Below are 16,717 nucleotides of genomic sequence, written 5' to 3' on the forward strand. Positions count from 1 at the left end.
CAAGTCCCATAGACTGCTCCTGGAAGTACAATATACTCAAAGCTTCTGCGGTACAATACATGCCTGTTCTACCTTCATACCCATTATTACAAACATCTCCTAATCCTTCTAATCTTTCCAAACAATTCCACTCCCTGGTGATTAAGCATTCAGAAATAATCTGACCAGCCTCCTGATGCTCCTGTAATCTATCCTCCCTCCCACGATGAACTGTTTTCTCAGACTGTGAGCTAAGATACACCGTTTTCTCGTAAGTTGCTTTTTATCAACAACAAGAAAAATAGCTTATACAGACATTCATCTTCTGTGAGTGTTAAGGATTTTAAGAAGAAAGAACAGTTATATCTTATCCTACTACTTTGCATGTTGTGTCCTGATACATGGTAGTTATACAAGATAGCCTTTTATGAATAAAAATCTATGGTTTTTTTCCTGAGGTAATGCCTTGTACTCGCTGGCTTTGTGTCTACTTGACACAAGCTGGAATTATCACAGAGAAAAGAGCTTCAGGTGAGGAAATGCTTCCATGAGATCCAGCTATAAGGGATTTTCTCAATTAGTGATCAAGCGGGGAGGGCCACTTGTGGGTGGTGCCATCCCTGGGCTGGTAATTTTTGGTTCTGTAAGAAAGCAAGCTGAGCAAGCCAGGGGAAGCAAGCCAGTAAGTAACATCCCTCCTTGGCCTCTGCATCAGCTCCTGCTTCCTTATTTGCTTGAGTTCCAGTCCTGACTTCCTTTGGTGATGAATAGCAGTATGGAAGTGTAAGCCGAATAAACCCTTTTCTCCCCAACTTGCTTCTTGGTCATGATGTTTTGTGCAGGAATAGAAACCCTGACTAAGACATGCCTTAAAGATACTTTCTGCCTCACTGTATTTAAGATGTACACATGCTCTTCAGTGGTTTGATTATATTCCCTTCCATTCTCAATCTTATCTGTTTAGAATTATTTCTTGATCAAATACTCCTTAGCTGTTAATAACTTAATTCTTCTGAATGTGATTTTTTTTCAAGTCTTCTATTTCTTGGAGTGAGAGCAATTAGTGTTACCAGGATGTCTTAACTAGGGTTTTAATTCTGTGAAGAGACATCATGACCAAGGCAACTGTTATAAAGGAAAACATTTAACTGGGGCTGGCTTACAGTTTCAGAGGTTCAGCCCATTATCATCAGGGCAGGAAACATGGCATCATCCAGGCAGGCATGGCACGGAAGGAACTGAGAGTTCTACATCTTGTTCTGAAGGCAAACAGAAAACTGTCTCCCATGTGGCTAGAAGAAGGGTCTCAAAGTCCACCCACAAAGTGACACGCTTCTTCCAATAAGGGCACACCTACTCCATCAATGCCATACCTCCTAATAGTGCCACTCCCTGGGAAAAGCATATTCAAACCACCACAGAGGGTTTGCTAGTTATGCCAACATTTAAATAAGAATATAATGTTTGTACTTGCTCCTAATACCTGTCTGAGACATTCTGGAAAGACCCTTCTCCATGGGTACTAGTCAGGTATAAAGCATTATTAGAGCATTACCTGCTATAGTGTTGGGAGGGGGTGGCTTATAAGTTCTACCTTTAACTGAGGGGTTTTTGGAAGCTGATGGCTGCTGGGGGAAGGAGAGTCACTTTTCTTTAGGAGTGTGGCTCCTGTTAGGGTGCCATGCCCCAGTGGATAGCTCTATGTCTGCATGCATATGGGTAGCACTAATTGGACTCAGTGGGCTTTAATTAATTAATTAATTAATTAATTAATTAATTATGAAAGGAAGAGATAAAGTTGAGAGGAGAATGTAATTCTTGGAGGCAATTGGAGCAGGGTGAGGAGTGGTACACTGAATATATGTATTACATATTCATGTACAAATGGAAAAATGTAATCACTGTCAGTGTTGATGATGAGTTTATAACTTTATATTACAAGCACTATCTGATGTTGATTTTCCTCTAAGAAAAGACATTAGCAGTGGGACAATTTGACCTCCCAAGTAGTAGCCATTAAACTTTCTCTTGCTGAGTCAACTGTCTTGAGAAATAGTCATACTCATTTAAAAGTCAGCTAGACTACTCTTGTGCTAGCACCAACTATCTGTATCACCACCCTACAGTCCCCTTGAGATAATTATGTGAAAGACTCAAGTTGATTTCTCTGGCTCCTGAAGACGAACCTCAGAGAGAGGAATGTATGAAACAGTTGTACCAGACTTCTTGAAGCTACAAGATCAAAGACTCATCCCACCCTGGCCAGAGGGGGAGCCCTTCTATTGGAGAGACTGTTAGAACTAGTGCTATGGAACTAGCTCATGATTGCTTGAAAACACATTTTTCCATTAATTAATTAATTTATTCACTTTACATTCCAATATCAGCCCCCTCACTCCTCCCAGTGTCCTCCCACTTTACTTTCCAATATCTGTCCCCCATTCTCCATCCCCCTTCTCCTCTAAGAAGGGGGAGGACCCCACGGGTATCACCCCACCCTGGCACATCAAGATATTGCAGGATTAGGTGCATCCTCTCCCACTTAGGCAAGGCAAAGTGACCCAGTTAGGGGAATGTGATCTGTAGGCTGGCAACAGATTCAGGAGCAGCCCCTGCTCCAGTTGTTGGGGGACCTGAATGAAGACCAAGCTGCACATATGCTGTATATCTGCAGGGAGCCTAGGTCCAGCCCATGTGCGATCTTTGGTTGATGGTTCAGTCTATGGAAGACTTCAAGAGTCCAATTAGTTGATTTGGTTGGTCTACCTGTGGAGTTCCTATCTTCTTCATGTACTTCTACTCTTCCCTTAACTCTTGAACAAGACTCGAAAAACTCCATCTAATGTTTGGGTATGAGTGAGTCTCTGCATCTCTTTCCATTGGCTGCTGGGTAGAGCCTCTCAGAGGACAGTTATGCTAGGTTCCTGTCTGCAAGCATAACAGAGTACCATTAATACTGTCAGGAATTGGTTCTTACTCATAGGATGGGTCTCAATTTGGGCCAGTCATTGGTAGGCTATTCCTTCCTTCTCTCTCTCTCTTTTTAAAGGACTTATTTATTTTATGTATGTGAGTACACTGTAGCTGTATAGATGGTTGTGAGCCTTCATGTGATTGTTGGGAGTTGAATTTTTTTTTAAATTTTTTTTTATTACGTATTTTCCTCAATTACATTTCCAATGCTATCCCAAAAGTCCCACACACACTCCCCCCCCACTGCCCTCCCCCCCATTCCCATTTTTTGGCCCTGGCGTTCCCCTGTACTGGGGCTTATAAAGTTTGCCTGACCAATGGGCCTCTCTTTCCATTGATGGCCGACTAGGCCATCTTTTGATACATATGCAGCTAGAGTCAAGAGCTCTGGGGTACTGGTTAGTTCATAATGTTGTTCCACCGATAGGGTTGCAGATCTCTTTAGCTCCTTGGATACTTTCTATAGCTCCTCCATTGGGGGCCCTGTGATCCATCCAATAGTTGACTGTGAGCATCCACTTCTGTGTTTGCTAGGCCCCGGCCTAGTCTCACAAGGGACAGCTATATCACGGTCCTTGCAACAAAGGCTTGCTAGTGTATGCCATGGTGTCATCGTTTGGAGGCTAATTATGGGATGGATCCCTGGATATGGCAGTCTCTAGATGGTCCATCCTTTTGTCTCAGCTCCAAACTTTGTCTCTGTAACTCCTTCCATGGGTGATTGTTTCCAATTCTAAGAAGGAGCAAAGTGTCCACACTTTGGTCTTCGTTCTTCTTCAGTTTCATGTGTTTTGCATCTTGTACCTTATATCTCGCTATACTAAGTTTCTGGACTAATATCCACTTATCAGTGAGTACATTTCATTTGAGTTCTTTTCTGATTGGGTTACCTCACTCAGGATGATGCCCTCCAGGTCCATCCATTTGCCTAGGAATTTCGTAAATTCATTCTTTTTAATAGCTGAGTAGTACTCCATTGTGTAAATGTACCACATTTTTTGTATCCATTCCTCTGTTGAGGGGCATCTGGGTTCTTTCCAACTTCTGGCTATTATAAATAAGGCTGCTATGAATATAGTGGAGCATGTGTCCTTCTTACCGGTTGGGACATCTTCTGGATATATGCCCAGGAGAGGTATTGCGGGATCCTCCGGTAGTACTATGTCCAATTTTCTGAGGAACCGCCAGACCGATTTCCAGAGTGGTTGTACAAGCTTGCAATCCCACCAACAATGGAGGAGTGTTCCTCTTTCTCCACATCCACGCCAGCATCTGCTGTCACCTGAATTTTTGATCTTAGTCATTCTGACTGGTGTGAGATGGAATCTCAGGGTTGTTTTGATTTGCATTTCTCTGATGATTAAGGATGTTGAACATTTTTTCAGGTGTTTCTCAGCCTTTCGGTATTCCTAGGATGAGAATTCTTTGTTCAGCTCTGAGCCCTATCTTTTAAGGGGGTTATTTGATTTTCTGGAGTCCACCCTCTTGAGTTCTTTATATATATTGGATATTAGTCCCCTATCTGATTTAAGATAGGTAAAGATCCTTTCCCAATCTGTTGGTGGTCTTTTTGTCTTATTGACGGTGTCTTTTGCCTTGCAGAAGCTTTGCAGTTTCATGAGGTCCCGTTTGTCAATCCTCGATCTTACAGCACAAGCCATTGCTGTTCTATTCAGGAATTTTTTCCCTGTGCCCATATCTTCGAGACTTTTCCCCACTTTCTCCTCTATAAGTTTCAGTGTCTCTGGTTTTATGTGGAGTTCCTTGATCCACTTAGATTTGATCTTAGTACAAGGAGAGAGGAATGGGTCGATTCGCATTCTTCTACATGATAACAACCAATTGTGCCAGCACCAATTGTTGAAAATGCTGTCTTTCTTCCACTGGATGGTTTTAGCTCCCTTGTCGAAGATCAAGTGACCATAGGTGTGTGGGTTCATTTCTGGGTCTTCAATTCTATTCCATTGGTCTACTTGTCTGTCACTATACCAGTACCATGAAGTTTTTATAACAATTGCTCTGTAGTAAAGCTTTAGGTCAGGCATGGTGATTCCACCAGAGGTTCTTTTATCCTTGAGAAGAGTTTTTGCTATCCTAGGTTTTTTGTTATTCCAGATGAATTTGCAGATTGCTCTTTCTAATTCGTTGAAGAATTGAGTTGGAATTTTGATGGGGATTGCATTGAATCTGTAGATTGCTTTTGGCAAGATAGCCATTTTTACAATGTTGATCCTGCCAATCCATGAGCATGGGAGATCCTTCCATCTTCTGAGATCTTTAATTTCTTTCTTCAGAGACTTGAAGTTTTTATCATACAGATCTTTGACTTCCTTAGTTAGAGTCACGCCAAGATATTTTATATTATGTGTGACTATTGAGAAGGGTGTTGTTTCCCTAATTTCTTTCTCAGCCTGTTTATTCTTTGTGTAGAGAAAGGCCATTGACTTGTTTGAGTTATTTTTATATCCAGCTACTTCACTGAAGCTGTTTATCAGGTTTAGGAGTTCTCTGGTGGAATTTTTAGGGTCACTTATATATACTATCATATTATCTGCAAAAAGTGATATTTTGACTTCATCTTTTCCAATTTGTATCCCCTTGATCTCCTTTTGTTGTCTAATTGCTCTGGCTAATACTTCAAGTACTATGTTGAAGAGGTAGGGAGAAATGGGCAGCCTTGTCTAGTCCCTGATTTTAGTGGGATTGCTTCAAGCTTCTCACCATTTACTTTGATGTTGGCTACTGGTTTGCTGTAGATTGCTTTTATCATGTTTAGGTATGGGCCTTGAATTCCTGATCTTTCCAAGACTTTTATCATGATGATCATGTGGTTTTTGTCTTTGAGTTTGTTTATATAGTGGATTACATTGATGGATTTTCGTATATTAAACCATCCCTGCATCCCTGGAATAAAGCCTACTTGATCAGGATGGATGATTGCTTTAATGTGTTCTTGGATTTGGTTAGCGAGAATTTTATTGAGGATTTTTGCATCGATATTCATAAGGGAAATTGGTCTGAAGTTCTCTATCTTTGTTGGATCTTTCTGTGGTTTAGGTATCAGAGTAATTGTGGCTTCATAGAATGAGTTGGGTAGACTTCCCTCTACTTCTATTTTGTGGAATAGTTTGTGCAGAACTGGGATTAGATCTTCTGGGAATTGAATTTTTAAGACTTCTCGTTGCTCTGGCTGGCCCCATTCACTCTGGTCAACTCTACTCACTCAGTTCCTGCTTGCTCCGGCCCAAAGATTTCTTTATTATTATACATAAGTACACTGTAGGTGACTTCAGACACACCAGAAGAGGGTGTCAGATCTCATTACAGGTGGTTGTGAGCCACCATGTGGTTGTCAGGATTTGAACTCAGGACCTTCAGAAGAGCAGTCAGTGCTCTTAACTGCTGAGCCACCTCTCCAACCCTCCCTCCTTCTGTAGTCCATCTTTGTTTCCATACATGTTGTAGGCCAGACACATTTTGAGTCAAAGATTTTGTGGGTGGGTTGTTGTCCTTATCCCTCTATCAGGAGTCCTACCTGGCTACAGGAGATGGCCACTTCAGCCTCCCTATCCCTAACTATTACAAGTCTCTGCTAGAGTCACCCCCCATTGACTCCCTGGGACCTCCCTGTCGCAGGTCTCTGTCACATCCTAGAGATGCCCTCATCTGCCCATTGCTGATTTCCCTTTTTTCTCCCCTGCTTTCCCTACACCTGATGCATCTGTCACGTTCTCTTCTCCATCCTACATCCCATCCAGTTCTCTCCCTCCATCCACCTCCAATACTTATTTCCCCTTCTGAGAAAGATTCAAGCATCTTCCCTTGGGACATCCTTGTTATTTGGCCTCTTTGGTGAGGGAAGCAGGTGCTGCCACAGGCCCGGTGAAACCCACTTGTTTACTGCCTTGCCCGAGCATGCGCAGTGAGGCTGCATGCGTGGGCTGCCTGCCAGGCTGGACCTTTCCTCGTGATCGGGACCTGTCAGCCTATCTGTGAACAACCTGAGCTCGTGCCTGGAGCGTGTGTGAATTCTGATTGGATGAGGTGGGGTGGAGCTAGAAGGAGGTGATTTGGCGGGAGTAATGAAGAGAGTAGTTTTAGCCCTTGCTGTGAGCAGAAGTAGAGTAAGAGAAGCTGTTGTAATAGGAGTAGTTTAGCCCTTGCCCTAAGAAGAAGCTGCTGGGGAAGAGAGCTGTAGGGGGAAAAGCCCGAAGTAAAGTTACTGTGTGAACCCGACTTGGTGTCTGTGACGTCAACGAGGGCCGGAGACTGTGGAGATCGGGGAGACCGGAGACCGGGACACTTTGGGTCTGTGGATTGTAGTGTGGTTATCTTGTACTTTATGTCTAATTTCCACTTAAAAGCGAATTCACATCACACATGTCCTTTTGGATATGGGTAACCTCACTCAGGATGATATTTTCTAGTTCCATCCATTTGCCTGCACAATTCACAATGCCCTTATTTTTAATAGCTATATTCCATTGTGTAAATGAACCACATTTTCTTTATCTATTCTTTAGTTGAGGGACATATAAGTCATTTCCAGTTTCTGGCTATTACACATAAAGCTGCCATGAAGAGTCGAGCATGTGTCTTTGGAGGAATGTGGAACATCTTTTGGGTATATACCCAGGAGTGGTATAGCTGGATGTTTAGATAGAACCATTCCCAATTTTCTAAGAGACTGCCAAAGCGATTTCTAGAATGGTTGTATAAGTTTGCACTACCATCAGGAATGTTGGAGTGTTCCTGGTTGCTCCAGTCTCACCAGCATGTGCTGTTCCATGAGTTTTTGATCTTAGCCATTCTGACTGGTGTGAGGTGGATCTCAGAGCTACTTTGATTTATATTCCCTAATAAGTAAGGAAGGGCTTTGAACATTTTCTTAGTGCCTGGGCTATGGGTATTCTGTTCAGGAAACTGTCTCCTATACCAATGGGTTCTAGGTTATTCTCTACTTTCTGTTCTACTAGGTTTAGTGTATCTGATTTTATGTTGAGGTCCTTGATCCACTTGTACTTGAGATTTGTTCTAGGTGATAAATATGGGTTGTAATTTTGATGGGAATTGCATTGAAGCTGTAGATTGCTTTTGGTAAGATGGCCATGTTCGTTATGTTAGTTGTACTGATCTATGAGCCAGTACATCCTTCCATCTTCTGATATCTTCTATTTCTTTCTTCAAAGACTTGAAGTTCTTGTTATACAGATTTTTTTCTCTTGCTTAGTTAAAGTTACACATTAAAATCTTTAATATAAAGATGTTATATTCTTTGTGGCTATTGTGAAGTGTTTAGCCGCCTGTTTATCATTTGTATAAAGGAGGACTACTGATTTCTTTGAGTTAATTTTATATCCAGCCACTTTGCTGAAGATGTTTATCACCTGTAGGAGTTCTCTGGTAGAAAATTTTACTTCCGTATACTATTATGGTAGTTTGAATATGCTTGGACCATGGGAAATGGCACTATTGGGAGATATGGGCTTGGAATAGGTGTGGCCTTGATGGAGGAAGTGTGTCACTCTAAGGGTGGGCTTTAAGAGACACTCCTGGCTGCCTGCAGGAGGGAGTCTACTTCTGGTTGCCTTTGGATCAAGATGTAGAACTCTCAGCTCCTTCTAGAGCACTATGTCTATCTGGACACTGCCATGCTTCCTGCCATGATGATAATGGACTGAACCTTTGAATCTGTAAGCCAGCCCCAATTAAATGTTTTCCTTTGTAAGAGTTGCCTTGGCCATTGTGTCCCTTCACAGCAACGGAAACCCTTACTGAGACAGATGTTGGCACCAGGGACTGGGGTATTGCTAGATAGCCCTGACCATACTTTTGTTTAGAAAAATGTGAATTTGGCAAATTTGGATTTAGAAAGCTGTGGAAGACGTTAACTGAAATTTGGTGGGACATCCCAGTGGGAATCTGGGAGACACTGGGGATTTGAACTTTGTAGATCATTCTGATGATGTTTTGGTGAAGGATTTTGCTGCTTTGCGCTTGTCTGCAGAGTCTGCCTGAGGCTAAGGTAAAAAGATTCATATTCATTGCATTGAGAAAGGAAGTCTCAAAAAAGCCTAGCAGAGAGACTTTGTTCTCTGGTTAAGTATTATGAAGAGCACTTCTTCTTTTTTTTTTTAAGATTTATTTATTTATTATGTGTAAGTACACTGTAGCTGTCTTCAGACACTTTTTCTTTTCTCTCTGGCCCCACCTGCTCCAGCCCCGCCGGCTCCAGCCCAAAGACTTATTTACTTATTTATTTATTACACTGTTGCTGTCTTCAGACACCCCAGAAGAGGGCGTCAGATCTCATTATGGATGGTTGTGAGTCACCATGTGGTTGCTAGGCTTTAAACTCAGGACCTACAGTCAGTGCTCTTAACCGCTGAGCCATCTCTCCAGCCCTAAGCACTTCCTTTTTGTCTTTTATTATTCCTTGCTACTCACTTTCCGTTCTGCTTTTTATTTTGTTTCTTTTCATTTTCTTAATTTATTTCTTTTTTTGTTTTTAAATGTCCATGTTTTAAAGAGCTGAACATTGAGTTCATAGACAGCTACAGGTCTCTCAATACCTTGTGTTGGTAATGGGCTTGCTTGGTGTGAGCAATGAGGCATCTGGTATTGCTAGTGGTTGTGTAGCATCAAGTTTAGAAGGCCTTCCAGTCATCAGTTTTTATAACAAGACAGCCTTCCTTGGGAAGATGCCGTGTGATCACAGATGAACTACTAGGTAGTATAGGATATAATTGTTATCTGTGGTAGGGGTTGTCTATAAAAGGCACTTAAAATGACTAGGGGACATGTACAGTGTCGATGGTGAAATTCACATATAGAAACAGCTCCTTAAAAGTAGCAGGGGTTAACACAGTTTATAGTCCAGAGATCAAGAGGAAAGGTGTCTACTCTTCTCAGGATTGATACCCATTCTTTTGTCAGAGCAGATAAGACCATTGGCTGAAAAACGTGCACAACAGCTGATCAGTCAATTGAGTCATGTGGTCAGCACCTGATAAGAACTGAGAGCAGGTGTACATGTGTGGAGATCACATGTCAGCAACAAAGAGGTTCCCTGGATTCAGGTTGGTATAGAAGGAAAATAGAATGTCTCTGTGACACAGAGTGCGGTCTATTTCCAGGGATGTCACTAAGAAATCAAGAGTGTGAATACTTCCTCTGTGTGCTAATACATTAGAGAGGGATAGGATTGCTTTGGGCATAATATCATTTTCCAAAGTGATATTGGTTATTTACCAAGAACATAGAGAGCTATCCTCTGGTTACCTGTGGCATGGAATCTATGTGGACATAGGTTCATTTTTTTCTGGTGTGTGTGTGTGTGTGTGTGTGTGTCTGTCTGTCTGTCTGTGTCTGTATGGTGCACTGGTAGAATTCATTCACATTATTTCTCCATATTATTTGCACCTTGCCCCTGTGGGCCAAGTTTCCCTAAAGAAAAAAGAATGAAGAAACTGGTAATGATATGAAAGAAAAGGGCCTGAGTAAGACAGAGAAACAGGTTAGTGTATCCATTTCGGGACACTTGAAAATTGGAGAATATGGAATACGTTTAGGTGCTCAACAATCTATTCCACTGTCAAAGTGTTGCCTTCACTTACGTGTGTAGTTTATTGAAACCATAGGAGGGGAGCTGTGAGGTAGAAGAAGTAAAAACTGTTAGGACTCACAGACAGACTTGTGTCTTTTGGAGAAAGTAAATGAGGATATTTGTGGGAACACGAGTGGGAAGGTTGGTTTGGTATGATCAGGTGTTTAGATTTAACGTCCGTGGAGGTGGGATGTGATTCTCCAATTCAAGCAAGGGCCTGCAGGTGGCACTATTTCCCAAGTCAGGATACATGGATGCACAGCCTATACTCTGTGTAAAAGATGTTTAAAGAGTTTTGTTGGTGAATATCCTCCTTTCCTAAAAGTAAACGGTGGATTAGGAGACTAAAAGCCTTAGAGGTATCCATCAAAATGTGACCTTCCTATTGTTGACTTCTTTCTGCAAGGTGAAAGACCATTTTTTAAACAAGGCAGAGGTTCTATTGCGAGGTGGGTTTTGTTGTTGTTGTTTTTTGTTTTTATTATTATTATTATTTTAAATCTAACATAGCAGCTGTCAAGTTCATCCTTTCTTATGGTCTTGAAGAGTCTGGATCCATTGTGTCAGTACCACCCTTGATTGCACTCTTGAAAATGTGGTCTAGATGATAACTGTCCTACACCATTTTCCTTGTACAGATGAACCTATTGAGGGGTCTTAGCTCTGCTTCTGGGTTCAGTTTCAATGGTTTTCTTTCTGAGAATTCTGTATTCTCTGCTGCATGATAATGGGGTTCTCTTCATATATACTTGCATATATATGTATATATATGAATATACATGAATATATGTATATGTATATTCTGAGATTGAGTAGGTGCCATTCACCCTAGAGCTGTTTCTCAGTCAGTTGGAAAGGAGAGTTCTGTACACATTTTAACACCAACGCTATTTAAATGACTCATATTGGGAGAATTATTTATGGCCATAATTGCCTAAAATGTTGTTTTGTGACCCAGGAGTCTTGTGAACATGGTGAGAGGTTTGTTCAACAGAGAACCCAGTGAGTGACCCTACATAAATGCTTGCTAGTTGAGATCCTGCGCTAAAGCAGAGCTGTCTGACTAACTAACATACCCAGTGCTTTTCTTTAGCTTTCTTGTTGGTGCTTGAGTTGGGTGGAGTCTGCATTGTCCAGGAGAGGGTAAAGGTTCCTTCATCTTGGATGTCCAAGGCAATTCACAGTTTATGGAACCTGGTGTTCATCGTACTGTCAAAGGCATACAGCATTCCAGAATTCTTGATTAAGAAAAAAGAGAAAGACACATCTTACAGTTTCAATAGTGTCTAAACCACAAATGAAGCAAAATGGCTGTGGCCTGGGGGTCTGCATATGGTGCTTAGGCAAAAGTGGAACTTTCCTGGGATCTCTTCCTGTCCTGTACTTAGCATAAAAAAGAGACATCCAAATTCCATAGAGCCCCAATCAGCTCTCTAGATGTTTATTTGCTCTCCAAAGCTCACCATTCCTCGTTTCCTGAACCATGCCACATGCTGGCTTTCTGGCTTCCCTGTGAGGTTGAGAATACAGTGTTCTTCCTCCCAGTGTCTGCTTTGGTTTCCTTTCTGAGAGTACGGTGTGACTCCATCACTCCTCCCGTGCTTTATGGTCTCCAAATCTTCTCATTCGTTTCTGATTGCTCCATCCATCCTGATAAAATCTAACCAGTGTGACAGTCTAAACACGAGCTGAAAAATATGGCAATAGACGGGCCAAAGTGTAGGGGAAATCACCAGCCTACCTCAGCCCTACACAAGATCTGTAAGAAACTCAGGAACCCTGAGAGTGGGAGAAATAGTCTTTCCAAGGGGAGACAATAATTCACAACCCAATATTATTCTGTGTACTGGCTAGTTCTGTGCCAACTTGACACAGCTGGAGTTATCACAGAGAAAGGAGCTTCAGTTGAGGAAATGCCTCCATGAGATCCAACTGTAAGGCATTTTCTCAATTAGTGATCAAGGGGGAAAGGCCCCTTGTGGGTGGGACCATCCCTGGGCTGGTAGTCTTGGTTCTATAAGAGAGCAGGCTGAGCAAGCCAGTAAAGAGCATCCCTCCATGACCTCTGCAGCAGCTCCTGCTTCCTGCCCTGCTTGAGTTCCAGTCCTGACTTCCTTTGGTGATGAACAGCAGTATGGAAGTGTAAGCCAAATAAACCCTTTCCTCCCCAACTTGCTTCTTGGTCATGATGTTTGTGCAGGAATAGAAACCCTGACTAAGACGTCCTGTCTTATGAGTTTAGATTAAATAATATAAAATCCTACCTTTTGACCATAAAAGAGGTGTGACTTCTTTTACTTTCTTTCTTCCTTTCTTCCTTTCTTCCTTTCTTTCTCTTTTCTTTCTTTCTTTCTTTCTTTCTTTCTTTCTTTCTTTCTTTCTTTCTTTCTTTCTTTCTTCCTTCCTTCCTTCCTTCCTCTCTCTCTCTCTCTCTCTCTCTCTCTCTCTCTCTCTCTCTCTCTCTCTCTTTCTTTCTTCCTTCCTAACAGATCTTACCTTAAGTTTATTTGTAAAAACAGCATAGCACACTGGTCATCTGTAGGGTCATCACAGCAGTTCATCTGTCTTTACATTGGCAGGAGCCTTTTCTTTGGGGCCTTCACAGGGGCCTGGGCACCTTAGGGAGCCTGAGCTGGAGCTGAAGCCTGGGCCTTAGCTGAGCTGTGGCCTTGGTTTGAACTCTGGGCTTTGGTTGGCAAAGCCTACGACCCCTGGCCATGAAGCTTCAAATCCACTTCCCAAGCTTGGGATGAGTGATGAAAGCTAGACAGCTGAGTTTGCAGCTGGGCCCTTTGGCATCGTGGGCTTTATGGCCTGAGGCTTCACCAGGGCCTTGATGGCTTCTGCACATGCACTCACTGCCTTTGCATTGTTGGCCTGCATCTTCTTCAGGTCTTTCCTGCTCTGCTTCTTGGCAAAGCGCATGTTCCTCAGGAACTTGGGGTCAACACCTTTAAAAGATTCGTATCTTTGAGACTGGGGTTTCTTGATGCCATTTCTGTGCAGGACTGGTTGTGTGTGGTGTGGTTATTGGACTTGGCCATGTCTTCATGGTAACCCATGGCTCCCCCAGCCTGTATTTCTTTCCTTGCAAATTTGATGCCTCTTTTCTCATTAATTGATGTTACACTAACACGAATGCATAAGAATGTACAACCTGAACTAAATAAATACAACCTTCTGGGTTACCAGTTCTTCCTTCCTGTTGTCCTTGCACCATTGCTTCGTTTTTCCTTCCATCCTACTCGATTCACTTCTTTTATATTATATCATTCCTTCCTATGGATTTTCTCTTCTTATACTATTTTCTTTCATTAGATTTCATTCTTCTTTGCTTTCTTTCTACTTTCTTTCATTTATAAATATAATCCTTTAAGAGAGCTGAATGTTGAGTTTATGGGTGAGCTACATGGCAGATACTGTTTCTGAAATGAACTGCATGCCCATATTAATTCTTGGTTGTGGGAGCCCTGTAGCTTATTATACAGATTAGCTTTTAGTTTTGATTATGGATGATACGTAGCATCAAGGAGCTACAGAGTGATTACTCTGAAGGTGAACATTATCAGAAGCAGAGACTTGCATGTGGTGATAGAATGCTGTATATAACCAGCAAAGTAGGATTTTCCCCCACAGGATTTTACAGCCTTTATGGCTTACCTAGCAAACATATATATCCTGAAATACATGACTCATTTTTAAATTGGAGGTATTTCTCTCCAACTTGGTCAAGAACACCTGGATAAATGTGAAAGTCAATGTTTAGGAAGTCTTTCACCAACCACTTTCCACTTCAAGTTGGCTCTCCTGTGCTTCATGCCCCCTAATCACAGGTAGACGATTGGTAAGCATAGGACCTAATTGTAATTCATGTCTGGAGATGAAATTCAGAAAGTCCATCCAATTGGTAGGGTTCGTAAGTTCTGTTGTTTTCCCCTAGAGAGGAGGCAAATTTTTAAAAGATACCGAAGACGTGTGTCATATATGCACTAGATACAGGAGAACAAATACACTATTTGCCCCTCCAAAGTTTAAAAGAAAGAACAAGGATTTTTCCTATGGTTTAAGACACATATAAACAAAACCCTAAACAAGAACCCAGTTAGCATAGGTTCTATTATAGGAGTCACAGATGGTAGATGTGTATTTTGTTAGTAAAGTGTTCTAATCTTATGTGAGAGCAGATAAAGACCAGTGGATAGCAACCGTGTGGATAGCAGCTGACGAGTTAATGGAATTGAATACATTGGTCCTGGAGAGAGCTCACCGCTGGTCCACATGTAGGAAGATCAGGTGTCTGGGAGGAGCTGAGATGCTGGGTATATTTGCTTATATTTTACTATCTCGAGATAAGTATGTTTTTTACAGTTATTCAAATCAGAATATATTGACTTTGATTCTCCAAATGAAGCCATGTTGCAAGTCTTAGAAGCTGGACGGCAGACGGTACTAAACCCCAAGAAAAGTGTACCTGGCTACAGTCTGTGGACAAGCTGATCAAAGATTTTTGGCAGCAGATGTGCACTCATAAAAATTTCAACTCTAGATTGAGAAAATTAAGGCCTGAGTGGTCTACACCACAGGACGAGTTTTTCCATTGTTACCTGCATTCAGCAAGATTTTTGTGGCATTTTTATATACTAGGGCATGGAAAAGAAGGGAGGTAGGGTTTTTTGTTTGTTTGTTTCTCATTTTTGTTTCTTTTCTCTGTGGTGGCAGCTTATCTATTTGATGGCCTCTAAAAGGCAAAATCCACAGTGTCTCTACCACCTGGAAAAAGTGAATGCATCGTGGACTGCACTATAGTCTGTGGTCCAGATGATATATGAGGGTCCTGTACCACCACTGTCTATGTCAAGATAAGGCTGCTGCTCACTGAGAGGCCTGACCCAGTGTCAATGCTTTTGTTTCTGAGGCTTCTGGATCATTGGAGGTTCATTAAGTCTTCTGTATGAATGGTCTCTGAGCAGTGAGGTGGTGTCATTCCCATTAGAGGGTGTGTCGGTTCATTGGTAATGAGAATAATGCAACCTTCAATCCCAAGGCCATTTTACTGATGTATACTGGAAGACCAACTTCTGACTATAGTTGTCTAAGATAGCGATCCTTATGACAGGCAGATAAATGGGGGATGAGCATAGTTCAAAAATAGCTTGTCTTAAAGATCAAATACTACCACTATTGAACATTATCTTACTAATACACACAGTGGATTCTTACCAGGGCTTTAACTGAGGGGGGTCTTGATTCAACTGGATCGAATAAAAGCACATTATATCTTGGTAGTTAAGGGTGATTTAAAATCAAGTGTCCCTTGTGGCCAATGCAGTTTCCCAAGGCATACAGTGCTCTACAGGTTTTGACCAAGTAGACACAGAAAGTAGAGACACCCAGGTCCTGTGTGGCAATTTTTATCAGGGATAGAAAATAGTGGCCTAAGAGTCTACATATGGGGCTTAGGCAAGGGGAAATATTCCATGGCTCTGTTCATGTCTTCCGTGAAAAGACAGAGATCCAAATTTCACGCAGGCCTAATCAATGCTCTTAGTTCATTTTTCTTTCCAAACAACCCTTCTTGTATTTTCTGAAGATTCAACATGTCCTGATTTTTTTTTTTTAGGCCTGTGACTCTGGAATGGAGTCACACAGTTTTCCCATTCAATGTTAATGTCTGGCTTTTTTTTTTTTTTTGAGATCAAAATATGATTATGTTATTTTCTTCTCTCTTTTATGACATTGCACCATCACCTTTAACCCTCTTTGACTACTAGAATCTAAAAATTTTTACCAGTATGACAGCTTAAACATGAGCCGAAAAGGCCAACAATACATTTGCCAAAGTGTATGAGTGATACACCAGTATTCCTCAGCCCTAAAAGTACAAGAGGAAACTGAGAAATGCTGAGAGTGAGAGATGTAATCTCCCAAGGGAAGAGAACAATCCTTTATCCAGTATTACAGTTAGAGTTTTGTGAGATTATATGATTACAGTGAACACCTCTTCTCTGCTGACAAAACTACCTATGCTTCTTTTTTTGCACATGCATGGTATATTTTCTTCTTTGTTGATGTTACATGCATATATATATATATATGTATATATATATGGCTACACAGGCCTCATTAAATAAATACAAGCTTCTGGATATCTATATCTTC

This window comes from Mus musculus, chromosome 10, assembly GCF_000001635.26.
Source record: "Mus musculus strain C57BL/6J chromosome 10, GRCm38.p6 C57BL/6J".
Taxonomy (NCBI): domain Eukaryota; kingdom Metazoa; phylum Chordata; class Mammalia; order Rodentia; family Muridae; genus Mus; species Mus musculus.